The 13,111-nt window shown below is 37.2% G+C and overlaps 1 long non-coding RNA gene across 2 annotated transcripts; it reads right to left on the minus strand.

Moving 5' to 3' along the window:
• Positions 1-365: 365 nt before the first annotated feature.
• Positions 366-10,751, minus strand: LOC104099307 (uncharacterized). 2 transcript variants are annotated; one of them, XR_686972.4, is made up of 4 exons: positions 10,590-10,751; positions 10,406-10,498; positions 9,886-9,992; positions 366-786 (listed from the first exon to the last, which is right to left on the minus strand). It is a non-coding gene; the product is annotated as an uncharacterized lncRNA (long non-coding RNA). The 2 variants fall into 2 exon arrangements; XR_011408638.1 differs by having other exon boundaries at positions 10,406-10,751.
• Between the last annotated feature and the right edge of the window lie 2,360 nt (positions 10,752-13,111).

Here is a 13,111-nt window from a genome sequence, read left to right on the forward strand (position 1 = left end):
TGCGAGTTTTGCTGATGGAATCGTCATGCTGAGATACCTCTTCTCGTTCATTGTGTGCTCCAACATTGTGAGCATTATTGACATCATTGGTTTCCATATCTAACTTTTACTTAAGGAAAAAATTGAAATTCATTGGTAACAAACGAACGAATTAAAGCAATTACGAAGTTGTCTATGCCCCACTGTTGGCGCCAAACTGTTTACCCGTAAAATGGTACAGTTGAATTTATAACGTGGTTTATAGACAAGAGAATCGATTTAATTCAAAAATAATAAAGAAATAGGAACAAAAATAAGATTAATGACTGATATTGAAAGAGATAACAAGCCTGACTCTGAACTCGGTCTTTCTAAGAGAAAAAGTATAAGCAATGATAAAACTATTTAGATTGAGCGTAAAAGAGTAGAATATAGTTTTTGTATGGAGAATGTTTCCTCCCTTACAATGGTTGTTAATCTTGCTATTTATAGCCTCTACTTTTGGGGACAATATCCTAAAATCACGCCCCTCTTGAATGAAAATAAAAAAGTCATTGATGAGTGCATAATGGCTGGCTTTGAATGCAGATATTCTCGGTAACGGTTGCTTATTAAATGTTGCCCGATGTCAAAACTTTGAATATCTATTATCGCCTATGTTCCCTTCGGGATCCATCTCGTACCGGTTACACCCTTCGTACCCGATGCTAGTTTTTTGCTGACTCATCTTTTGCCTGTCCTCGATTCCACGTGTTATCTTGCCATTTGACCACTTGTTATCAATCAATTTCACCCACATACAAACAGCTGCCAATGGAGTAATCCAAAAAGGTTTATAAATGAGATAGCTCATCTCTGCAGCTCCTCTTTTTTTTTTTGGTTTTTGGATAAAGCTCTAGCATCTTTTTTATTACACCCCATGTTTTCGTACGTGAGAGTGCATCATAAGTCAATTGATGTAAGCTCATAAATGAGATCGTTTTTGAAAGTAAATATGGTAAGTTAATCATGTTACCTTGGAGGTTATAAATTTTTAAGATCATAGATAACAAGTACCAAGAGGGTTGAAAGACTTAGAAGCTAAGCAAACTGAAGAAAATAAGTTTCGTCGAAAGTCGACAAGTTGGGATTATTATAACATGTAATCTTGGGATAAGAAATGGGTGATTAACATGATAAGGAGGTTATGTTATGAGTTATTTTAGGCTTATGATAGTCGTGTGTTACTGTTTTAGGTCAAGCGAGTTGTGGAATAAAACTTGGCAAAGGTCATCACAAGTTACATTCATAAATGTGCTGAATATTAGGTCAAATGTAGCAGAGCATTTCTCCCAATTTAATTGGAATTACGGGATGATACACATATCAAATTGAATATCTACAAGTTTATTTTCTAACGCATTAAACTGTTTGTAGATACGACATCGGAGTAGAGAGATATTTGCAGTTTCGCGAGACTGCGCAGACTGCATAGGTGACAAGTAGGTGTGTCACTAAAGCTTTTTGAGCAATACATTTTGTGTGTTATATAATATCTTTTTGGGACATATTATATACCAAATTGAAGGTCATGAAATTTAGTTTCCAACGCTCTTAACCGTTTGTTCATACAACATTTGGATAAAATGATATAAGCATCGTAAAATGGGCCAATGAGAGGGGGCCAAGCTAGCACCTCTTTAACTTTTCCAAACTTGATATATATAGGTATTAGGCTGTGTTTAGCTTCCTTTTTCCATAGCACAAGACCATAGAACACCCATAAACATATCCTTAATCTCTATTCTAGGGTTTCAAAGAAGATTAACATCCCGGGTATGAAATCAAGAAGGGATAACACTAAAACGATCCCTACGACGTAAGTATCGCTATATCGCCTCTCTTTTTCTTTGTAGTTTGAGTTTTGGAAGGTACTTCATAGTTAAAAAAACGTTTAATTTCTGTATTTAATCTTTTATATATCAAGGAAGGTTGATAAATTTGTTTCCTAATAGTTAGAACTCACGGGACGGTGATCGAAAGCCGTGAGTTCAATTTATTTCACTTTTAGTAGACTGTTTTTTAGTCCACTCGTGTTGGCCTATTGTGCTGCTGATTTATGGAGTTTGGAAGGATGAAGGGCGTGGAGAAATGCCACATGTGGTAAGGTAGTAGGCTGGTTGCTCGTCATTGCAATTTCAGGCTAATTGACAACTTGTTGATTGGGCGTGTTGTGGTATATTTGGGGTTTTTGTTGTATTGAAGGTCCCGAATTATAGTTAGGTTGTTTTTGAGTTGCTGATTGTATTGTGTTTGTATCTCGCCTATAGTAGGCTTGAGGGAGCAGTAAATCCAGGGGAAATGTTGCCCGTTTTATTTTAAGAATCGAGTTATCATTTGAGATACGTGATATACTAGCGCCATCTAAGTTGTACATGTATTTCTTTGTTATTGGGTTGGCGCACTAGTTGTCTAAGATTGTTGTTGAGTTGCATTGACGACTTGAGGTATGTTAAGGCTAACTATTCTTTTCTTTTAGCATGATCCATATGATATAACGAAATGAGCAAACACACAACTTTCACAAATGATTCTATTCTTAGAAGTACTAGGGTTGCCTATGTTCTTGATTCCCCATGTGTTCTACTATAATATCATATGTTCATGGGTCTCATGACATTCCGAGAGATCTTATTGACTTACTTCATTATGCATTGCATTCATTTATACATGTACACTGACCCATGACCAAATGGCATTATATACGCGTATATTATATGTATATGGGATATGGGGAAAGGTTATGGCGTTATATACGCACCACCACCTGATCAGATAGAATACGTTGATGATTGCGCCCACAAAGGCCGAGATGATATGCTGGGATGCCCTTAGTGGCTTGATAATGTTATGTACGCATATAACTATGCATGGTATGCCATTTATACACATATGCATGACATTATAAATGTTTCATGATTCACAGAGTTATTCAGACTTACAAGTTGAGTTCTTTACTCCATGTTTCTTTCATGTCTTTTCTATACTGCTTTCATGCCTTACATACTCGGTACTTCATTTGTACTGGCATCTCTTTTGCCTGGGGACACTATGTTGCATGCCCGAAGGTCCCGATAGATAGGTTGAGAGTCCTCTTAGTAGGCTATCAACTCATCAGAAGGTGTTGGTGCACTTCACTTGCTCCAGAGTTGCCTATTTGGTCAGTATGATTTGGGCATATATTAATTGGTATGGTGGGGCTCTTTCTTGACCTTTATAACATTTATGTACTCTTAGAGGCTTGTAGACAGATGTCATGTATATGGATACTTGTATGGCCTTTTTGGCCTATGTTTTGAGTATACAAATGATCATGTCGGCCTTAGAGGCCCGTATGTCACATGTATAAGTTTCTATATCATGTTGATCATCCTATGTCTAGTATTCCCTTATGTTTTATTCTCGTTATCTCATGAAGGCCCTTCTGGCCCACTTACCCATGACGGTATGATAAGAAAGATATGTTACGTTGGTACTTGGTTGTGTAAGGCACCGGGTGCCCATCGCGGCCCTGCGGTTAGGGTCGTGACATTTTTTTACAAGCATGCATGTGGAAATAATTATTTGCCACAATGAAGATGACCAAGAGAGCCCCATAATTATCATTGCGTCCATTTTGGTAGCTAGTGTTGCCTTCTCTCTTAGTTGTCAATTCGCGACCATCTTTATCTCTTCTATTCCACTACTTCCCTCCTTTTAAGCGTGATTAACGGACCTTATTTGTTATACAATGACATCTACATCCAGAAAGACAGTTGGTAAGTGATTGAATGTGGTTGTGGAAGAGTTGAGTAAGAGGAACTCGATTTTGCATCATGCTTATGATGAGTAAATGTAAGGTCTTCAGTAGATTATGTGCACACTACAGCGTGTAAGCTTCTTGATAAGGAGTCCTAAGGCATGAATATCTATCCACCCCTATGGTAAAAAGCAACGAGAGGATCAGAAGGTAGATACTAGTTTCAACAAGTAAAATAAGCAAAGTGAAGAAAGATACGAGGTACTCAGTTAGTGAAGATTATCGGTATTTACAATTCAGGCAGAGAAATATAAATATTCTGAGTTACTTTCAACAGTAACAGAGATATGTACAATTGACCACACTTATCTCAATTATGTCCTATGGGAGCTAACATATATTAGTTAAGAGAAGGATGGGATATGAGGATCCAGCTGGGGTTAGAATAACCCAAAATTTTGGATGGATTGTTATCATTAGCTCACATTTCCGAAGGATATTGCAAACGTGGTCATAGTTCTCCTTGTGAGACACCTAGATGGTGCACTCTAGAATAGTACAGTCAGATATGAATACTAGAATATTCAAAAATTTCAGAAGATAGGCAGTGGAATCCTAGAAGGGATAAATATTTACCTTAGTATGACTCCCGTCCATAGAAAAAAAGGGAGAGAGAATGTTAGGCGACCCGAAGAACCAGCCGATAGAGCAAGGGGAGCTAAAAGAGAAAGAATGTTTTGTTGAAGTTTTTAGAATAAAGTGATAGACAGAAATATTAGCAGGAGAATAAGAAGAGAGTAAATGAAGCATTATGAGTACAATATGATAAATGGGTGTTAACGGTAAATCAAACTATGACAGGATTACAGAGTCTATAGTCAAGTGAAGGAAAAGATAAGAGGTTACAGGCCTTGAGACAATAAAAGAGTATAAGCCATAAAGTCATGTCCCCATTTCGAGAAATGAGTTGGTGACTCATACGTGATTACCAGAAGGAAAATTTAGACCCCCGGAGTAATAGAAATTAGTATGGGCTAGTGAATAAGATAAACTAAACATTAATTCGGGACTAAAAGATTTGATAATAGTCGACATCGTGAGAATTTCAGAGATCGCGTTCCGGCATAATAGAATGGACAACAAAAGAATAATCTTTAAAGGTCATTCACGAAGATGCTTCCCTAAAGCAAGAATTGTGAGCAGAGTTACACTTAAGGGACTAAGTGTGCCAGTTACACTAGGTGTCACCTTCGTGCGTAAGAAATTCAGTTATCCATGGTACAGAAAGGTTACCGCAAGGCAAGTAAAAGTCCGTGGAAATGTGAAAAGACGCCAAAGATGAAAAGGTAAAACATTTATAGGTAAATCTTCATAGCATTAAATGTTAGTACTCCCCTAAAGGGGGAAGATGGTGTGATATGGTATTATGTCGGAGTTATGTCGTGCATGTAACTATGGAATAGTAAAGGAAGAATGTTGTAGAAAGGCGAAAGTCATGAGATTGTATTTATTCAGATCCTACAGATATGTTATGACTCCAGAACAATATGCAAGCACGATACCGGGGAGAGGCAGTAAGGGTTCCTGCACTATATGTAATTGATAAATAAGTGCAAATGAACACTTGATACATAAGGAGCCTGTGTGCGGGGTAAGTTAAGACAAAGGATATAACCCAAGAGAGATTACACAGAATATAGATATGAGAATGGACTAACGAGTAGTCAGTAGTTGATTCAGGAAGATCCTAGTCATGGCTAGACAAGAGGATACAGATAAATCAGCGAATTGTGCAAGATAAACGTAGTGAATCCCAACATAGTGAATTCAGTCTCGCAGATATAATGTCGTAACCCTTGAGAAATATTCAAATAGGAGTTGGGGTAATTAAAGGTACGTATAAGTTTTACGAAAATTAAAGAGAGTGCCACTGGGAAGACAGTCAAAAATTTTAGTTCAGAAGCAACCCTACGAGCACAAGGGCACGGAGGTAAGTAACTAAGGATAATTATAGGCAAGTAAGAACATCAAAAATTCTTTCGGGTATACGATGTAATAAGCTCACAGCTTTGCAGGAGTCAAAGGTTCTCCCCTAAGTACTACTATAGAATACTAGCTGAGGAAATAAGGAAGAAGGCTTCACCTTAAGCATAGTGACATAAAGAAAAAATGTTTTGTAACAACAGTATCACTACAACATTGTATGCACTCCATAAGAAAGTGGCACCTATCGTGTGTAATGAACGGGAAAAAAATAAAATCAAAAGTTATATTTGAGATCATATAAGTTACTGGAAATTCCAGTATTCGTGGGCACTAAGGTAAGCCAAGCATTCATGCAGCAAGTGGCAGAATGACGAGGAAAAGTAATACCTTATGTTTAAAGGAAACTGAGAAGGCACGAAAGGAAATTTATGGTGCTACCAAGTTAAAGAAAGATTGCGAGTGGTATGAATATATGTGTGTAGGTTGCAAGCTAAAGTATCGTAGAGCGACAAGGTTTTAGGTAGATATGAGACGGATTAGAAAAGATGAGTGATAAGGTGATAAGAATAGGTAAGCCTCGGGATTAAGCCATCAAAACAAGAGAGCTGATGGTTTCCGAAAGTTATAGAAAGCTCGGTACAACCTGAATGAACTCAGAGGAGTCTAAGACTAGGAGCAATTAGAAGAGATGAAATGCCGCCCTGGTAGTAGAATAAGGGTGTAATAGTGATAGATAAGAGGATGACGTTTAGGCCTTTGATTGAGTAATGATTTAAAGAAAAAGGATTTCATGAATTGCACAGGATTAAAATATCCCCATAAGATGAATCACATTGGCATGCCATGAAATACGGTTATTGAAGCATAGTATTTTTCCTATATGGATTAGGCAAATCACTTCAAATGTTCCCCGATGCAACGTGAGCCCTAGTGATAATATATTACGTAAGAGATTTCAAGTTATCAGTAGTAGAATATAGATCAACGTTGATGTGAATCACCAATAGATAGATAAAAGTACAAAGTATGAGATGAGATTAGACCGTCATTCTAAAGATGAAAAGTAATGAGAAAGCACTAAAGAAGTTAGATTTATACATATAGATAAGCAGCGAGAGAGTAACCTGGAGTTGGGTAGCAGACCCCGGTAATAATAAACCGAAGTAAGAGTTATGGTATAGTATGGCCTAGCTAGTTGTAGTAAAGCCATAAGCATAGATAACTGAGGCTATGAAACAAGATATAGCAATAGTCGTAAGTTCGACAAAGTACTGAGTGAAGAACTCCAGTACACCTATAGATTCCTAAAGGGGCAGCTTGTCATAGTTCTGTATATGTTCACAAAGTGAGGCCTAGAGCTTGGCTAAAAGCTAGACGAAAAAGGAGAGAAGAGTCGCATAGGCACACATAGAAGGACAAATCCGTACATGCTGTATGACAGAAGGTAGCAACAGTTAAGAGATTGGAAGAATTCCGATCACAAGTCGTGGTATGAGAAAGAGGCCTAAAGGGGGGAATGCCCTGACCTTTGGATTTATTCACAGAACAATTTCCTAGATGGCATGGATAATATTAAAGGATTCACAAGAGCTATAGTACAGAGATATTTGTAGTTTCGCGAGACTGCACAGACTGCATAGGTGACAAGTAGGTGTGTCACTAAAGCTTTTTGAGCAATACATTTAGTATGTTATATGAGACCTTTTTGGGACATATTATATACCAAATTGAAGGTCATAGAATGTAGTTTCCAACTCTCTTAACCGTTCATTCATACGACATCCAGATAAAAAGATATAAGCGTCGGAAGATGGGCCAATGAGAGGGTGCCAAGCTAGCACCTCTTTGACTTTATATATATATATATATATATATATATATATATATATATATAGGTATTAGGCCATGTTTATCTTCATTTTTTCATAGAACAGGACCATAGAACACCCATAAGCATATACTTAAGATCTATTCTAGGGTTTCAAAGAAGATTAATATCCCGGGTACGAAATCAAAAAGCGATAACACTAGAACGATCCCTACGACGTAAGTATCGCTATGTCGCCTCTCTTTTTCTTTGTAGTTTGAGTTTTGGAAGGTACTTAGTAGTTAAGAAAATGTGTACTTTCTGTATTTAAGCTTTTATATATCAAGGAAGGTTGATAAATGCATTTTCTAATAGTTAGAACTCACGGGACGGTGATCGGAAGCCGTTAGTTCGATTTATTTCACTTTTAGTAGATTGTTTTGTAGTCCACTCATGTTGGCCTATTGTGCTGCTGATTTATGAAGTTTGTAAGGATGAAGGGCGTGGAAAAATGCCATATGTGGTAGGGTAGTAGGATAGTTGCTCGTCGTTGCAATTTCAGGCTAATTGACAACTTGTTGATTGGGCGTGTTGTGGTATATTTGGGGTTTTTGTTGTATTGAAGGTCCCGAATTATAGTTGGGTTATTTTTGAGTTGCTGATTGTATTGTGTTTGTATCTCGCCTATAGTAGGCTTGAGGGAGCAGTAAAATCGGGGGAAATACTGCCCGTTTTATTTGAAGAATCGAGTTATCATTTGAGATACGTGATATACTAGCGTCATCTAAGTTGTACATATTTTTCTTTGTTATAAGTTTGGCGCACTAGTTGACGTAAGCTTGTTGTTGAGTTGCATTGATGACTTGAGGTATGTTAAGGCTAACCATTCTTATCTTTTGTCATGATCCATATGATATAACGAAATGAGTAAACATACAACTTTCACAAATGATTTTATTCTTAGAAGTACTAGGGTTGCCTATGTTCTTGATTCCCCATGTGTCCTACTATAATATCGTATGTTCATGGGTCTCATGACATTTCGAGAGATCTTATTGACTTACTTCATTATGCATTGTATTTATTTATACATATACATTGGCCCATGACCAGATGGAGTTATACACGCGTATATTATATATATATATATGGGATATGGGGAAAGGTTATGACGTTATATATGCACCACCACCTGATCAGCTGGTATACGTTGATCCATAGAGGCCGAGATGATATGATGGGATGCCCTTAGAGGTTTGATGATGTTATGTATGCATATACCTATGCATGGTATGACATTTATACACATACGCATGACATTATAAATGTTTCATAATTCACAGAGCTATTTAGACTTACAAGTTGAGTTCTTTACTTCATATTTCTTTCATGTCTTTTCTATACTGCTTTCATACCTCGCATACTCGGTACTTTATTTGTACTGGCGTCCCTTTTGTCTGGAGACGCTGCGTTTCATGCCCGCAGGTCCCGATAGATAGGTTGAGAGTCCTCCTAGTAGGCTATCAGCTCATCGGAAGGTGTTGGTGCACTCCACTTGCTTTGGAGTTGCCTATTTGGTCAGTATAATTTGGACATATATTTATTGGTATGGCGGGGCCCTGTCCTGACCTTTATGACGTTTATGTACTCTTAGAGGCTTGTAGACATATGTCATGTATATGGATACTTGTATGGCCTTATCGGCTTATGTTTTGAGTATACAAATGATCATGTTGGCCTTAGAGGCCCGTATGTCACATGTATAAGTTTCTATATCATGTTGGGTCGTCCTATGTCTAGTATTCCCTTATATTTTATTCTCGTTATCTCATGACGGCCCTTCTGGTCCACTTTCCCATAACGGTATGATAAGAAAGATATGTTACGTTGGTACTCGATTGTGTAAGGCACCGGATGCCCGTCGCGGCCCTACGGTTTGGGTCGTGATATTTTTTTACTAGCATGCATGTAGAAATAATTATTTGCCACAATGAAGATGTCCAAGAGAGCCCCATAATTATCATTGCGTCCTTTTTGGTAGCTGGTGTTGCCTTCTCTCTTAGTTGTCTATTCGCGACCATCTTTACCTCCTCTATTCCACTACTTCCCTCCTTTAAAGCATGATTAAAGGACCTTAAACCTCTCTCTTAGAGAGAGTATTTTTTAGTGGAGAACTAAGTGAAGGTAGTAATTATCTTTTATGGGCATGCAAACGCTCAATCCCTCAATAAGCAGCATCCCTGGTGCCAAATTGTTGATGGTATAATGATAGTAGGACACACAACTAAACATGCTTATTAGATGGATGATAAAATAAACACAAGTAAAAGCAAACCTCCAGCTTTTTAATAGGATCTTTCCTTGAATGAGCAGCTGAAATGCATACCCATGCCTGGCCAAAAGTAAAGGAGTAGCTGGAAAAGCAATCATCACTACTGCCACCTACAGTAGTAGAATAAGAAGTAAATACTAGTATTACAAGAGGAAGGGGGTAAAATTAGGAATAAGCATTTACTAGAGCATGATCTAGTCTAGATGAAACTGAAAGAATAATAGAAAACTGCACATTTCGTTTGAGACACTCTCGTGAAAAAGTAGGTATTTTTGTTGGATCAATTGTAGAGCATAATGGGCATGACAGGGGAATCATTGTCCCCTAGAACCTCAAAGCCCATCTTCTGCAATTCAGAGCGGAAAAAGTTGTTATTTTCACGTATGCGTGCTAGCTTCTGAGCCCCTATAAGAACTATAGTTGCTCTAATGATCAGTAAACTATCATTATATATACCTAGTGTCTAGATGCATTAAGAATACAATGAAAAGTAGAGTTGCATTTAATAGGACAAATTTCTAACCTCTACTAGAAGCATCTTCACCGAGTATAACCTTGATAGAAAAAATTAGTTGTTGGGCAGCCGAAGGTGATATTGATGTGGCATAGAGATGAGCTGGGCATGAGTATTTCAAATAATTGATAAGTTCCTAAATTGTTGTAGTAAATGTCAATGCCACCTCTTATAAATAGTATCATAAATTTACCATAAGAAAGCTCTGTGATATGCCCGAAGAGCTTCAGTACATATAATTTCCTACAAGAATGGTTTTTATCAACTGGAAATTAATAGAGATTTCATTCTCGTGCCAATCCCTTGTGGTTTACTGGGTTGCTAAGTTCTCCGGACAAGATTTAACATGTTCTGTAATAACGTAATTTTCAAGCCAAGATTGGGTATACTAAATTAAGGGAAAAAAAATGTAACAAGAGTATTTAGAAAAAGCCAAATAGATAAGGTGATGACAGTTACCAATGCGGAAAAAAGGGGCAGAGCAAGCATTCATTTCGAACCACAGAAATGTTAGTATTGAGGTAGCATTTAACTGCTTAAGCAGATACAATCAGATAATATCCTTGAGAAATATTAAGCTTGATGTGAAACCCAAGTTAACCAAGAATGGTTCTTCTACCAAAGTCTACTTATTCAGGTGACTACTCAAAATTTGACGAGCTCGAAACACACACTTAAATTATGCTCGGTAGTCAAAGATAGTATAGTATAATATCGTATCCACAAGAATTGGAGTTAAACAGTATTTTCGTAGTTTCTAGATTGATTGCCATCCAAGAGAATCAACAATCAAGATTTATATGATTAATAACTAAAATTAACTAAGAATCTAAAGCTATTGACTAATGACCATCGAAACAAGGAAAAAGCAAAGAAAGTTATCAATGGGAGAAGATAGGGTTTTGATAGGATAGGTGCAAGATAATTGTTTGGGATCTAACTCTAGATAATTCACTTCTAATGTTCAAGTGAGTCTCTCGATTTCACTTAATTATTTGTTCAAACGATTAGTAGAAACTCCTCTCTCGATTAAGTCTCAATCTCACAAGATGAACCAATTTTAGCCCTGTGAAGATATGCAAGAATTCGTAGTGGATTAATCTTTAAAAAAATCTCTTTCGATTATTCTCCTAACTAGGTTTAATCTATAGTTCAACTAGCCTCTTTAATTACTAAGAAGAATTAATGAACTCAACCAACAAGATAATACAAAGATATCACAAGTTATGCCTCTCTGATTACATGAACAAGTGAATATAGATACAACAATTAAATAATTCAAAAACGATTCAATACATAAAACTAGAGTTATAATTCACAAACAATCATCAATGCACCAAATCCATCAAACCCTAAAGAGACTTACTCCATAGATATGGAGCAATTCATCACAAATATAATTAAAGTATAGAAAAACATAAATTCAATCCAAACTCGGGTCTTGAGTGAGGAATGAATGATGAAATCCTTGTTCTTGTGTTCTTCCAACTCCTCCTTAACCTCCTTAGGTCGAATATGTGTCAAAGGTCCCAAAAAATAATATTTTTTCATGTATTTATACCAAGTAGGGTCGGGCCCAAACGAAATCACTTTCTCCTAGCCGAAATAGGATTATCACTCTTTAAATATTGCACAGGCACATGGGGCGACGTGCCATGCAGGGGCATTAGTGGGAAAATCCAGAGAGTTAGTTCTGACATGCAGCAGGAAATTTGCACAGCCGAGGCGTGCCACGGGCCGCACTAGTGCACTTTTCTCAGAGTACGGCTCAAATCTCAATTTTCGACGTCTAGACTTGGTCCTCGACCCCCGAACACGATCCCGGCTTAATCCCTTGGGTGTTTACTCAGACTTAAAAGCTCCAAATCACTCGAATTCATTCTATAATATCTACATAGCTCGGAATCACTCCTACCAGGCATACAACACATAACTAGTGCAAAATACTATCAATTAAAGCTCAAAACGAATAAAGTGCAGTAAATTGGAGTGCGGTAAGCGACTAAAATACGAGATTGTATCCTACCACCAACACCCCCACACTTAAATCATTTCTCGTCCTCGAGCAACCAAACTACAGTTCACATAGACACGACCCTTTTCAACAACTCTAATAACTCATCATACTAAGAATATTTAAAACAGATTAAGTACAATGCCGTAACATCCTAGCCTCAAGAATTGACTCAAAAGCACCACGCATTATTTATAATCCGCTCACTTACTCTAACACAGAGATCAATGACATTACCTTTCCTTCATGAATCAAGTGCCCTCACACAACAATGAAGAGTAGTTCCACACAGAATAAAATTTAAGAACAATTAGGAACTCAAGATAGAAAGAATTCACTCACTCTCATAAACAACATTCATATGCCACAAAAGACGTACCATAGGCTTTCCCGTAGTGTACTACTCTACTAATTGAGCTCATTCAGTCAAGGATCAAGTAGGACTTTAATTGGTTGTAATGTAGGTTGCGGGACGGGTATGATACATTTAGATATAAGAGTGACTACACCTCCCTAAGCACTTTAATACATACATTTAACCATTCAAAACCCCACACTTAATGTCAAACCATAACTCCACCTTCATATCAATATACCTTAACTCCCTACTTCTTTAAGCACAAATACATCAAAAGTTACCACTATCAAGGAATATTTTTCACAATCATACACTTATTTATTTTCAATTCAAGTGGCTCTTA

The sequence above is a fragment of the Nicotiana tomentosiformis genome, chromosome 6 (genome assembly GCF_000390325.3).
Source record: "Nicotiana tomentosiformis chromosome 6, ASM39032v3, whole genome shotgun sequence".
Classification (NCBI taxonomy): domain Eukaryota; kingdom Viridiplantae; phylum Streptophyta; class Magnoliopsida; order Solanales; family Solanaceae; genus Nicotiana; species Nicotiana tomentosiformis.